We start from the raw sequence: 15,523 nt of genomic DNA, 5'->3' as shown, positions 1-15,523 counted from the left end.
TTATATCTAGCAACAAATGTCATTCTGAGATGTTCTAGTCATACATGTACTAAGGGTTAAAGAGCAAGTCTCATGTCCTTCATTTAAAGACACAACATATATCTAAGTGACAAATAAGTGATAGTAAATAATATTTATTAATGTCTTAAGCACAATTTCCATACATCCAAGAAATTGGTTTCTTAAGGTACAACATTAATTGGTGCCATTGCCTAGGAGAGAAGACAAGAACACTTTTCCCTGGGTTTTTAAGATTTTCCTCTGGTTTCTCAGTGAGGAGGAAATACTTGGTTGTTTTCAATAAAAGTAATAAAAGGTGACTCCATTTTAATAAAGACCATAGACTGCAAATCAATAGAATAAGAACACTTTTTCTTGAATTCATTAAGTTTGAAGCTAATTTTTTAGAGTGATAGTTTCAGTAGTTGGTTGAACATTCACACCTATAATTTTCACTTAAAATATTGATTAGCGACTCCATTATACTTTGAAGTTTTCTTTTGTGGGTTTTAATGGCTCTCCCTGCATTCTTAGTCCATAAATTTGATCCATTTGATTTTACTGGGATCACCGGCTATCCTCATGATATGCCTTCATTTTATATCCAAAATGAGTATCTTCCAAAATTCAGTAGAAAGAATATGAAGATCCAGCTCAGCATCTCCAAGAGTTTCACGAATGTATGGAGCAGCATGGCATCATTCATGAAGATGTGAAGATGAAGGTGTTTTTGTTTTCTTTTCACCAAGAAGCTAGGGCTTGGTTCAGATATTTTCCTCATTCAAGCATTTCATCTTTGAAAGATTTCCATTCAGTATTCAATACTTATTGTAGAGTTTATTATCCACACAAGTTTCTTATTGAAAAGTGTTGTGAATATTATGATTTTAAAGAAACTTTAAAAGCTCAAGACTTTCCTAGTTGGGAAACTGATGATCTTGTTGATAATATATCAAGCATTCAGAGAGATTATAGCTAGATTAACTATGAGCAAGTCTTTGAAAGCAGGGAAGTATCATTTTCTCAAAATGATGCAGAGAAGTTTATAAAGCATTCTTCTTCAATAATCTCCCAAGCAAAGAATTGGTTTACTATGTTCCAAGCAGATCGAGAATCATTTTCTCAAAATGATATGGAGAAGTTTATAAAACATTTCTCTCCAATGATATCCCAAGCAAAGAATTGGTTGACCTTGTTTCAAGCAAATCAAGAGAGTATTCAGATGCAGGATAGTTCAAGCATGCATCAAGAATTTTTGCTCAGCAGTCAAGAAGAGGAAGAAATAATTAAGTTGTAAATAAATCCCCATAGTTCCTATTTTGTTAAATTTGACGATCCTCCTATCTATAATGAAAGTGGTTTAAATGGTGAACAGGATGAAGCTCTTCAATTTCATCAGTTGGGTGTTGAACCTATAGGAAGAAACCAACAAGTGGAATATGTTGGACAGCAATATATTGAGCCATCTATCATTGCAAAAGAGGCTATTTCATGTAAAAACTAAGCTGATAAAGAGGTTGTAAACCATTGCATTGAAGAACAAAATGATGCCCATGGGTCAGAGGTAAAAAATATATTTGAAGTTGATCGTGTGTCATATATTGATGTGAAAAATTTTATTTTTCTTTTTAAGGCTATAATTACAAATTATGTTCAATCAAAGCTTAGAAATGAAAAGTGGAGATATGAAAGTGACATGGATCATTTTCATAAAGATGTTGTTGATTGTTTTGTTGAACATATTATCCCAACAGAAGGTTTAGTCGAGTAAGAACCTTCATACATAGAGAATTTCTCTTTTGGAGCTGATCAAGAACATATTTTTTCTTATACTTTTGAAGATCCTATGGCAGATTACATGGAAGAATTTATGAGCTGTCTACACATATCATTTTGTGTATATACTCCTAATTTTTGTAGTGAGTTTCTTTTATGCATAATTTATTTTTTGTTGAGGATGAGTTGCATTTTCAAGATTCACTGGCCGAATGGTTCTAGATTAAGCACCCAAATGCTAACCTGGTACCATTGGAAGATTGACTTCACTTGATGGAGATCAATCATGTACATACATAGGAACATGTACCTATATAATCTCAGGTGTTGAGAATTTGGTTTTCAGTTACAGTTATTCAGCTTAATAATTAGTTGATGAATAAGGGTGACTTTCCCAGTTGGAAACTGGTTTGCAGAAGCTTCATACTTCAAGATTGTAAGGTTCTAGTTTGTCAAATTTCAGGGTTTTCACAGTTTTGGACTCCATCCCTGACTAAGGCTACTGAACTACAATTCTCAATATTTTTCTATCAAGGTACAAGCATCCTGTCACTACAGAGATCAGCGTGGGTTCGTAGTACAAAATTTTCACATAGCTACTTGTTTGGCAAAGCAATATATGACTCCATGCCCAATGGATAAGGCACTAATCTATGGTTCTTAGTGCTTCTGTAGTAGAAGCACTATCCCCGGGTGGAGCCAGATGTTGTAGCATGCAATGTTTGCTACCTTTAATATTCATGTTTCATTCAAGAATTACTTGAAAATATATTTAAAAAAGGATAAGGCAAGAGGGAAACGTAATAAATTACATATTGGAATCAAAACACAGAAACAATTGGCCCATGCGATAAAGTTAAATCGCAATATAAATAATTATATGAAGCCATAATCTATCTATACATATATATATATATATATATATATATATATATATATATATATATATATATATATATATATATATATATATATATATATATATATATATATATATATATATAAGTTTAGCGATGCGATTAAATCACAATCGCAAAACACAACAGGGATATGTATAAAGTTACCATGGGAATCACCGATCGCTGATTGCGATAAAGGCGTATCTTGAAAATTGTGCAAAGGCCTTGGAAAAGGTGGAAAAAGGTATGTTTGTGCACTTTTATATGTATTTCTATTATAAATGGTTATAATATGAATTTATATTATAGACGGTTACAATAGAAATACAACGCCAATATGAAGGATTATGAGTCAAGCCCAATTATAAGTGGGACTTGGATATATATATGTGGCCTAAAGCATAATAAAATAATCTAAGGATTGCGACTTGCGCTGGCAGACCTAAAATATATATATATATATATATATATATATATATATATATATATATATATATATATATATATATATATATATATATATATATATATATTGTTGTAAAGTCTCGGCGGGTCTGTGATCATTGCATAAACTATTATATATACAGTTCCACCGATTGTGATTCCGATGGTTAGACCCGAAAGCATACATACCGTGTTTTATAGTTCCGGTGGGTCCGTAAAGAGCTAAATGCATATGTATTGGTTCTTTCGCCGATTGTAATCTACGATAAGGATGCCAGACCCAATAGTTCTTATATTATGTTCTATAACTTTGACGCATTCGTCGTATCACAACATGTTAAGGGTTGGGTTGATATAACAATGGAAAGTGCTGATAGAGATTGCGATAAAGGTATGCCTTGATAGTTGTGTAATGCCCATGTTAAAAGCGAAAAAGGCATGTTTATGGTGTATTTCTATTATAAAAGAGATATAATAGAAATAACACAAATATGAAGGATTTATGTGTAAGTCCAACATTACGTTAATACACCACTGGAAAGGGTTGATTGCGATTTGCGATGGGAAGTCAACGAAGTGCTGAAAATGCAGATCTGATGGATTTATGCAGCAGAGATAATACTTTTTTAGTTCTGCCATTATCAAAGGTTTGCGTTAATTTCACTAGGTAAAGGGAAGAATCAGTGTTAGAGCCGAATCCAAAGAAAAGGTGATTGTTCGGGTTTATTTATGTTTTTTCCAATCAAATCATTCTCGACATATATATATGGACCCCTTTCAAATATTTTGGCATAGTTTACATATTTCTGAGTTTTAATATTGTATATATAATAAAATTGAATAATGTCAAAGAGAAAATAGTTTTATAACTCTTATAAAGCAATTTATTAGTGGTTCCAAGAGATCAGTTCCAAAACTGATTTGATAGAAGGGATAAAAGCTTGAAAAGGGAATTGTAAAGGGTGGGTTGTTGGAATTTTGGAGAACCCAGAGACTAGGCCACTGTATTCCTGATATCATCGTTGATTAATGAAAGAATTAGAAATTTCCATGAGTTGTTGGGTATAAATTTGTAACCCTCTTTGTCACGTGTCATGTTATGTTTTCTTCTTTCAAGTATAGTAATGAAGCTGCAGGTCTTTATTTTCTTAAGTAGATGAAGTTAAAATTCCTTAAAAGAGCACTTCTATGCTTGAAGTTTCCTCCTTCTTTTATAAGTTATAAATAATAGTTTCTGTGAAAGACCAGCATATTATCTTTAACTTCTCCCAGAGTCACAGAAAGTAGTTTATGTGTTAAGAAACATATTGTCTATGATTTAGTTCTCATTTTCATAATTCTTCTAAGCAACAGATAATAGTTTCTGTGAAAGATCAGCATATTATCTTTAACTTTTCCTTCAAGATTTCTTCATTCATCATTTATATCTGGCAACAAATGGAATTTTGAGGTGTTTTGGTCATACATGTACTAAGGGTTAAAGACCAAGTCTCCAGGTCCTTCATTTAAAGACACAACATATATCTAAGTGACAAATAAGTGACAGTAAATAATATTTATTAATATTTTAAGCACAATTTCCATACAGCTAGGAAATTGGTTTCTTAAGGTACAATAGCGTTGACCACTTTGCTTGACTCTTTTGGACACAAGACTTCAAAATGACCACATATTTACAAGAGTGATCCAAAATTTGCCACCACACATCACATGGTCCTAGAAGGTAAGCAAGTTCCAAACTTTCACCTTGAGGATGCACTATTATGCCACTTGGGACACCTCTATATTCCTTTAAGCAAGCATGCGAAGATGACTTTGAAGGCACACTATAGTTGAGTCACTCAACATTTTTGGATAGAGAAGACAGTGACAGTGTTACAAAAGTATTTTTATTGGCCAAAACTTCGAGAAGATGTTGGGAAGCACATCATATCTAGCACTTCTTGCACCATAGCCAAACCTACAATCAAGAAGCAAGGCTTGCATACTCATTTCCTACTCTTGGCCAGCCCTAGGAATCTATCTCCATGGATTACATGTCGGGCCTTCCTTCTACCAAGAATGGCAATGACTTTTTTTCGTGGTCATCGACAATTTTTCCAAGATGGCCATCCTCGTAGCCTGCATGAAGAGTATCATAGCAGAAGCCACTACCAAACTCTTCCTTGAATGAATGTGGGTACACTTTGGGATCCCACAATACATTATCTCAGATTGGGACAACATGCTACTAAGTGCATTATGGTCGAGGCTCTAGTTTTTGTTAGATACCAATCTCACTAAGTCAATGACCTTTCACCGCCAAACTAATGTCTAGACACAGGTCATCAACATGATGATCGTGCATATCATGCGCATGTAAAACTTAGAGAATCTACACACATGGGACAAAAGCCTCCCCTATGTATAGCAGAGCCACAACAGAACTCTTCACAACTCAACTAGTCATAACCCCTTTCAAGTGGGACTGGGATTCCACCCACTATGTCCCATTGATGTTACCATACCACTTGCAGTTACTTAGGAAGATTCAACTCATGTCTAGTACGTAGTTGAAAAAGCTAACAAATTTATTGACTGTATTCAACACATCCACGAGTAGTTCCATGACATATGAGATAGATCAAATACTAAGTACAAATAGTGTCATGACCAACATTGGGTGCCATAAAAGTTTCATGTGGATGAGAAATTTTGGCTACATTTGCAAAAGGAGCACCTTTCTCAGGCCTACCACAAACTTTGCCCCCTAAGATATGGGCCTTACACCATCACTAAGGTTGTAGGGGACATTGAATTCAAGGTCAACATTCCATCATTCCTTTGTGTGCACCCAATATTAAATGTGGAGTTCTTGTAGCCATAATTTCCCCCAGTGCTAGATGCATCAGACATTATTGAGTAGTTAACACCAACAGAGCTCAAACGAAGCTAAATCAAACATTCGACATTTGATACGATCATGGACAAACATATCAAGAACACTTGTTAGTAGAAGATCCAACTGTATCGAGTTGTCAAAGCTAGCCAACTCCTACACCAAGGCAACTGGTTCACCGAGGACAAAGTTCAGCAGAAGTTTCCCCATCTCATTGAACCACTCAAAGAAATGGGGTCCATTTCTTCCTAATGGGGGGAGAAATGATCCAGATGGATATTGGTGGCCACCAGCCTATTCCAATTGGACACCCACCATTGTTTCTTTTAATTTTTCAGTTTCCTTAATTGTAGCATAGTTTACTCTTTTCGGTTTCCCGATCCTGAACTTCTGAAGCCGTTTTGAGGCCCTATATGATGTTTCTTTAGAAAATTTGAAAATTTTAGAGTTATATTTTTTGGATCGATATTTCTAATGAGATATTGTGTAAGTCAAACAGAGATCGTATGCAAAAGTTACGATGCCAGGAAATTGATGTACCAATTTACCCCAATGGGGCCCATAGTTTTGGCACTACATTTCCTAGGGTTAGGTTTTTGGATGTTTATCGTTTTCCAGTGTTTCTAAATAATAAATATGCCTTCTAGCCTCATTGTAACATAGTTGAGAGGTATGTATCCACCACATCTCTTCTCAGATATAAGCTACCATCACCCAAGCTAGTTTATTTCCATTATATATGTAAGCATATTTTAGTTATTCATATTGACGAAATGAAGTTTTATTTTTGTTGCATCACTATGTTTATGTTTATATATGTATTATGTTGCATTCCAACATAAGTCAGGATAATAGAGTTTAGCACCACACAAGCCTTAAATTTAAGTGTGTTGGCTTAATAGTATACATAGTTTTTATTTTCCATTTTAATTCAATGCATCAATTAGAAACAATCTAATACGTTAAGTGCATGATTCAAAAGTAATAATAAAGAACAGATCAAGTGTCTTGTGTTTTGTGTTTTGCAAGAATTAGCAATAAAATCATGGAGAAATGACATTTATTCGAGATTATATGTGTTCCTCTTAATAAAAATTATGCTCACAAGACTTTTTTCAAGAGAAAAATTAATTAAAAAATAAGAATATTCATAATAAAATATGCTTTGTTCCTTTGTTTGCAAAGAAATATTTTCAATGTGCTTCAATTTAAATCATATTTTTCTTGTTCTCTCCCCCTATTTGGATGAATTTGTTACTGTTTGTGTTTCAAGTTAAATGCATTTGGTTGGCTTAAAAATTTGTTTATGTGAAGAATGAACCAACAATTTAGTTAGCAATAATATAGTAGCATAATCTATGAAGCATCAATTTAGTTAACATTAATACAATCTAGTCTTAATGTAATTGCACAACTCATTAGTCATCTAACACGTTGAAAAGTGAAGTAAAACCCCTTAGTCATTTAACATCATATTAAGAGCTATGAAACATGTTCAGAAGTAAAGTTGCAGAAAGATGTGAAACTAAAAATATAGACTAATGTCTATGAAGTCATCAACGAAAATGATAGATGAAAATATGTCAAATTGGTTACCACATCCTATTTTTATGTTACTTGGAAATATTTTTCAAAGTGGAAGGCTTTCACTAGGAACCTAAGGAGAACACTTTATAAAAATCCCATGGAGCAACCTGAAATTTTCATTTATCGTAAGACATTCCAATATCTTTATTTCCATTAAAGATGTCTTCTTCTATTTTTGTTAAATCATAAATACCTACATTACTCCCATGATGGGATGTGAAATTTTTTATTAAATGACATAGAAGTCCTTGTCTCTCAACTCTTGTTGGCTGCGACACTCAATAATTTAAAAAAATCACTATAAGTTCATCCTGGGGAATTAATCTAGTAGGAGCACAGTCTTAAATTATAAATTTATCTTATTATAAACCATAATATATTTTAATTATTATTTATTTTAATTTCATTATATAGTAAAATGTCACTTTTTATGTTCAATTGTTTTTGTGTGAAGTGCATTTATTTTGCATATACTTTAGGTACACACAACTAATATACATTGCAATAATACCTATGCTACATAGTATACCACCAAAAAAAAATAGAAAATAGCGTGATACACTATTCTTAAAAGGTTTGTAGATGATGTGCATATATTTTCCAAAATGACTTAGGCTAAACCCTTTAAAACAAAATAAAAAAATCTCTAGGTTGCAAATTACTAGTAAAACAATCTATATGTTTTGAGCAAAACTCCATGTTTTCGAAAGATGGTCTGAGTTCTTGGCTCCATGGATCCATTGCCTCAGTAAAACCTTTCTTAGGAAGATACGCCCTCTTCGAGACATCTTACACTCGTTAAAACATTTTTTTTGCACAAGTACATTCATGAGACAAATGTACAACTCGTGCTTTATGGAATGACTATAATCAATATCGCACTTTAGATAAGACTATAATAATTATATATGTGCCACAACCCTAAGAACGTAAAACCAAATTACTTTATTTTTATTATTTTATTTATTAAGTAATATTTTTAAGTAAGTTTTGAGGTGCATTCAAACGATGACAATGTTTTCAAAACTACTTCTATGAAATTTTATTATATCTATGTTGTCAAGTTACACGGACTAAATTGGAGATGAACCAGATTTAGATTTTGGTAGATTTATATTTAAGTGTATTGACTTAATAGTTTACACAATTTTTTCCGTTTTAATTTAGGTAAAACATAAACTAGCATTTGCACCAAATGTTGCAAAGGAAACGCTGTAAGGCATAAATTGAGGAACAATTCCGACATGGGAATGGGAAAATGTACATAAGATGCAGATATGTAGCATAAATGAGATTCTAAAGATGTATAAATTGAAGTTTATTTAGGGTGCTTAAGTCTATATTTTTTTTTAATTATTGAATTAATATTGCATATAAATCTCATAAAATTCAACCAACTTATAATTGAGGGCTCTGATCTCTAAGTTTGACTTTGGGTCATTAACATGGTAATGCTGGTCTTGTGCTGAATATGATTTAATTGTCCACTTGCACGTTACCTCATTGGTACTTGTTTACTCTACGCCTATGAAGCGAATCAGATTTTATTTTGATTAGTCCAATTGTAAGGCTATTTTTGAAACTGGACCCTGCCCCTCTTAAGCTGTTGCATGATTTAAATCCCCCTTTTTGAGCAGAAATGATTTGTAGTACTAGTGGTATAGCTGTTATACCCTGCATTAATATTTTTGTGTTCTCTGTAACGAGGACAAAGCACATTGGAGTTATATGTCCCATCTAGAACTAGCAATTGTCTCAAAAGGTACAAAGAGAGGCCGATAGGATTATTAAATTAGAATTGTTGAATTTCTCTAGAAGAGATGTTGGTTCAAGCCTACAAGGAGCAAAGAGATTTGATGTTTGGAGTTCTATGCTTTTTAGACACCATATTTCTTTAAATACAACTTAATTTTAGAAAAGTTCAACCGCAATGCAGTTCTGCCATGCAGACATACACTTAAATCGCTATTGGGCTTATGATATTGACAAATTCAAAGTAAACTGGTATACAAGAGAATGTACCAAGCTAAACCACAAGTTACACATCTTCAGACCTAAAAAAGTACATAACAATGGTTTGGCATATCAATAGCGATATCATAATTGCTTTTCCTTCCACATACATACAATTGCTCCAAAGGCAAGGACAAGAAAATTTTCAGCTCTAGTGAGCACCAGTGGGTCACCAAAACGAGTGACCACTAATGGCTTTCACATTTATACAAGGAATTGGCAAGGGACTTTACATGGACTCCACTCAACTTCAGACATAGCTTCAGCCAATATGGAGAGTGATTGAAATTGAACATAGCTAAGTAGTGGCATTGGCTCACAGTAATACACCAAGTATAAAATATTGAAGCTTTTACAGAAGCAAGGAGTAAGAAAAATTATGAAGCTCAGAGAAGTAGATTTAAATCAATCAAAGCTTGTTGAATGGCTATAATGTCCATAGAAATAATCTTCCAATGTTCTGCTCTCATGTACAAGATTTACACTTTGATCTGGACTACTGTTCGATACCAAATCATCATCAACTCCAAGCATTGCAAGTGATAGATGAGTTTGAATGTCACAACTCCCAGAGTTTTCTCCAAATTCATCCTCAATCAATTCATCTAATTCCATGGACATTGTCAATTACCTCTTGGTCCAATAAGGTAGGTCATCTCCTTCTCCTCGTAGTAATTTCAAAGTCTGCAATAATAAGTTATAGACAAACAATGAGGAAGAATAAGTTCACGTTCTTATATTAACATTTATCCATTGTTTGAAATTTCACAAAGTCAGTTTAATGCAAAGGTAAGCCACTTTATTTGGGGAAACCAAAGCTTTCAATTCAAATCTTGCAATCCAGATTTCAGCTAGGATAGTGATTCTCAGGAAAGCTATATACTCTCTTGATATTGGAGCGAAAGCAGATATGCTGGCTCTTCTTGCCTATTCAGGGAGGGGTAATTTGCATACTGAAGCTTTGGTTTGAGATATGATGTAATCTCTTTTGCTACTATTCAAAGAATATTATATTTCATTAATGGAAAAATAGATTATTGGCAATTGAGGCTTTGAATATTTTGCCATAATCCACCATCAGCATTTAGGGCTAACCTGTTTAAGGGTGATGATTTTACAAATTGAACTACTAAACAAATGTTTAGATTACAACCCTAAACACTAGGTCTAAACACCCTTTACTCTATGTCAGAAGGATATCAACTCGATATTTCATGTGCCATTCTTCGTTATGGGAAAAAACAATTCTAGCACTAACTCCTCATAGGAAAGGAAATGTCTTCAAGCAACTAAATTTGACATAAGATCAGAAACTGAAACATATATATGCAACTAATGAGAATAAGAGTAATTACTCTGTTCATTCGAGGTCGAAACTAAGCTGCCTGTCTCAGACAACATGCTGCACCAATTACCATTCTCTTCATCTTCCTCATGTCATAAGAATCTTCCAACAGTGGATCTGCAAGTTCTTTTACAGAGCCAGCTGCCAGTAATGGCCTTGCCTAAATTTTGAAATTTACAAGAGATTAAGATTCTGAACCAAGACAAAGAAACCAAAAGAATACAAAATTATCAAATACAAAACAAGCAAGGACACTAGAGCCCTACCCACATAACCAAGCTTTCTTGGCCTTTAGGATTCTTGTCATTGATTGGTTTTCTTCCAGTTATTAGCTCTAGAAGAACTACTCCAAAGGAATAAACGTCCATCTTCTCATTAACCTTGCCATACATGAAATATTCTGGAGCCAGATACCTGAAATATGATAGCAGCTAGTTTTATGAAGGCTTGATTATAAATGACATTTATTTTCCTAAGGAAAGAGTTGGTGTAAAGAAAGAAATGGATATTTACCCAAATGTACCTACAACATCACTACCTATTATTGTTTCTCACCCCCTCGAGAATAGATTCACTAATGGATACCCACAGTCTGAAATAGAATCCAAGGCATCAAAAGGTAAACCTAGGATACCCACTTATTCAAGACATGTTCTCTAGAGACTGTCACTTTGCATTTAAGTAATTTCATTCATCCTCTTATGCAGATCTCAACAAGTTTCCTTCAACCGATCATCTTGGGTACCTGCTTGGGGTACTGGAGAATAATGAAGATGACCCTAAGCGGGACAATGATGATCAAGAAAGGTAGAGACCCTCATCCACAGTCTGCAGTTCTGTAAAATAAAGAACATGACAAAGATTTTACTTAGAAAACAAGCTATCAATAATGGGTTCCTGGAAGTAGTTGAATAGAAGCTACTTTGTTTTGTTTTGGTGATTATTATAAAAAGGTAATGATCAGTGAGTTTCTTTCCTTGCAACAGCTATGGACATAACCTTCCAGAGAGTCCATTTTCAAATCTTAATGGATCCAATGGTATTAAAACAGTATTATATACTACAGAGAAAACAATGGGGAACATGCCCACTATTTCCAAAGTTTTAACACAAGCATCATCAACATCTGCTATCGATAAGGAACTTACTTGTTCTATATGCCTGGGTACTTAGAATATTCATTTTTTTTACATTGTTATTTCAATGATTTATCTGTATTCTAACAACAGACAACAAAATCTGAACCTTCCAGAGAGTCCATTTTCAAATCTTAATGGATCCAATGGTATTAAAACAATATTATATACTACAGAGAAAACAATGGGGAACATGCCCACTATTTCCAAAGTTTTAACACAAGCATCATCAACATCTGCTATCGATAAGGAACTTACTTGTTCTATATGCCTGGGTACTTAGAATATTCATTTTTTTTACATTGTTATTTCAATGATTTATCTGTATTCTAACAACAGACAACAAAATCTGAAACTTCTACCCATAAATCTATGTGCAGATGCCGTTGTGGAGCCGAAGCAATTAGCGTGTAGCCACTTATTTTGTTTCAAATGTGTGCCAAAGGTGAGATAAACCAAGCACTCATTTGCATTATTAAATCAATATATTTTTGAAAGAACATATATAACTGATTCAGGCTGCCATTTCTATGAATTCTGTTGGTGCAGGTAATTAAATTGTCTGAGGAGTGCCCTATCTGTGTGCAACACAAGGGCAACCAGGTCTTTAAAATTTTTGCAAGGAGAGATTTACAATTTGATTATTACCCTTGGGAAAGAGAGCCAGTCCCACACCAAATGTGTCGTAGTTATACAAAATATACATCATGATACTCAGCCTGGTCCATTTCTCAGATGGCACCGGTTCTAAAATATAAAACAATTTGAAAATGGTGCAAATGCAATCCTTTGTACCTATATGAAGATACAGATAATGTACACAGTGCCCCGGGATACATCAAGGTTTTGCCCTGGGGCCTGATTTATATTTTGTTTTCTCCAACTGAGATCTGCATCCCCACTGAATTGGGATTTTCAAACTGAGCAGGCAGCCAGGAAATTTGTCTACAGATAACTATAGAAAATTCAGAAGATGCCAAAAAAAGTATAGTTTACAGGAAAAGTGTTGGGTATTTTAACCTAGGGAATAATTATTACCTAGTCTAGCGAACTACTGTTGTTACTATTGCTATGACTTGCAGTTTTAGAAAACAACTATAGCCGTGATCAAGTTGTAATTCTTCAGTATAGAAAAATGTGTATAGAAAACAAAAAAGCATAGAAGAATTATGGAAAAGCTCCCTTTCATTGTGGCTCAAAGTATCATTTGTTATAAAAAGTCTTTGAATAGTACAATGAATGACGAAAAGATTTTTCACATGATGTGTATACAACTTTCATACATTTGGTGCTGATGGTGATTTTTATGTGGATGAATCATATTTGGTGATATATTGTTTGTTTGAATGGACTTTGTGGGACACATATATATAGATAGAAATTAGATTCTTCAATTCACAGATCAATTAACACACGTACAGTTATCACATGCTAGGCTGACCTGCACTCAGGCACCACAATTTGTAGTGCAAGAAAAAGATATTGTTCTGCACGGTTCTCTTTTGAAACTTTCCGTCATTGGGTTTGCTGCAGAAACTGAATGCTTTAGTAGTTACAAGTATTGTCATGATATGTATCAACAAGTGAGTGTGTGGTGGAAAAGGCATAGTTGAGTTGAGACTTTAGGCCTCCCTCTAGCTGTCACAAAACACCCCATGACTAATGCACATTGAGCACCTTTGTTACATGGTTAAAACGATTGGTAAATTAACTGTCATCCACTTTTTGCAGCCACTGAAGGGACAGAATGAATCTCAACATCTCTTCTGCGTACCATCTGACCCACCTTCCACAAAGCATTCTTACCTTGATGATACCGCAGCTGGCTCTTCTTGCCTATTCAGGGAGGGGTAATTTGCATACTGAAGCTTTGGTTTGAGATACAATGTAATCTCTTTTGCTAATATTCAAAGAATATTATATTTCATTAATGGAAAAAGAGATTATTGGCAATTGAGGCTTTGAATATTTTGCCATAATCCACCATCAGCATTTAGGGCTAACCTGTTTAAGGGTGATGATTTCACAAATTGAACTACTAAACAAATGTTTAGATTACAACCCTAAACACTAGGTCTAAACACCCTTTACTCTATGTCAGAAGGATATCAACTCGATATTTCATGTGCCATTCTTTGTTATGGGAAAAAACAATTCTAGCACTAACTCCTCACAGGAAAGGAAATGTCTTCAAGCAACTAAATTTGACATCAGAAATTGAAACATATGTATGCAACTAATGAGAATAAGAGTGATTACTCTGTTGATTCGAGGTCGAAACTGAGCTGCCTGTCTCAGACAACATGCTGCACAAATGACCATTCTCTTCATCTTCCTCATGTCATAAGCATCTTCCAAAAGTGGATCTGCAAGATCTTTTACAGAGCCAGCTGCCAATAATGGCCTTGCCTAAATTTTGAAATTTACAAGAGATTAAGATTCTGAACCAAGACAAAGAAACCAAAAGAATCCAAAATTATCAAATACAAAACAAGCAAGGGCACTAGAGCCCTACCCACATAACCAAGCTTTCTTGGCCTTTAGGATTCTTGTCATTGATTGGTTTTCTTCCAGTTATTAGCTCTAGAAGAACTACTCCAAAGGAATACACGTCCATCTTCTCATTAACCTTGCCATACATGAAATATTCTGGAGCCAGATACCTGAAATATGATAGCATTTGCATTATTAAATCCATATATTTTTGAAAGAACATATATAACTGATTTAGGCTGCCCTTTCTGTGAATTCTGTTGGTGCAGGTAATTAAATTGTCTGAGGAGTGCCCTATCTGTGTGCAACACAAGGGCAACCAAGGCTTTAAACTTTCTGCAAGGAGAGATTTACAATTTGATTATTACCCTTGGGAAAGAGAGCCAGTCCCACACCAAATGTGTCGTAGTTATACAAAATATACATCATGATACTCAGCTTGGTCCATTTCTCAGATGGCACCGGGTCTAGCTGGCTCTTCTTGCCTATTCAGGGAGGGGTAATTTGCATACTGAAGCTTTGGTTTGAGATACGATGTAATCTCTTTTGCTAATATTCAAAGAATATTATATTTCATTAATGGAAAAAGAGATTATTGGCAATTGAGGCTTTGAATATTTTGCCATAATCCACCATCAGCATTTAGGGCTAACCTGTTTAAGGGTGATGATTTCACAAATTGAACTACTAAAAAAATGTTTAGATTACAACCCTAAACACTAGGTCTAAACACCCTTTACTCTATGTCAGAAGGATATCAACTCGATATTTCATGTGCCATTCTTTGTTATGGGAAAAAACAATTCTAGCACTATCTCCTCACAGGAAAGGAAATGTCTCAAGCAACTAAATTTGACATCAAAAACTGAAACATATATATGCAACTAATGAGAATAAGAGTGATTACCCTGTTCATTCGAGGTCGAAACTAAGCTGCCTGTCTCAGACAACA

This window comes from Pinus tabuliformis, chromosome 2_1, assembly GCF_031772625.1.
Source record: "Pinus tabuliformis cultivar Carrire ecotype Pingquan chromosome 2_1, CPIR1, whole genome shotgun sequence".
Taxonomy (NCBI): Eukaryota; Viridiplantae; Streptophyta; class Pinopsida; order Pinales; family Pinaceae; genus Pinus; species Pinus tabuliformis.
This window is presented reverse-complemented; position numbering follows the sequence as displayed.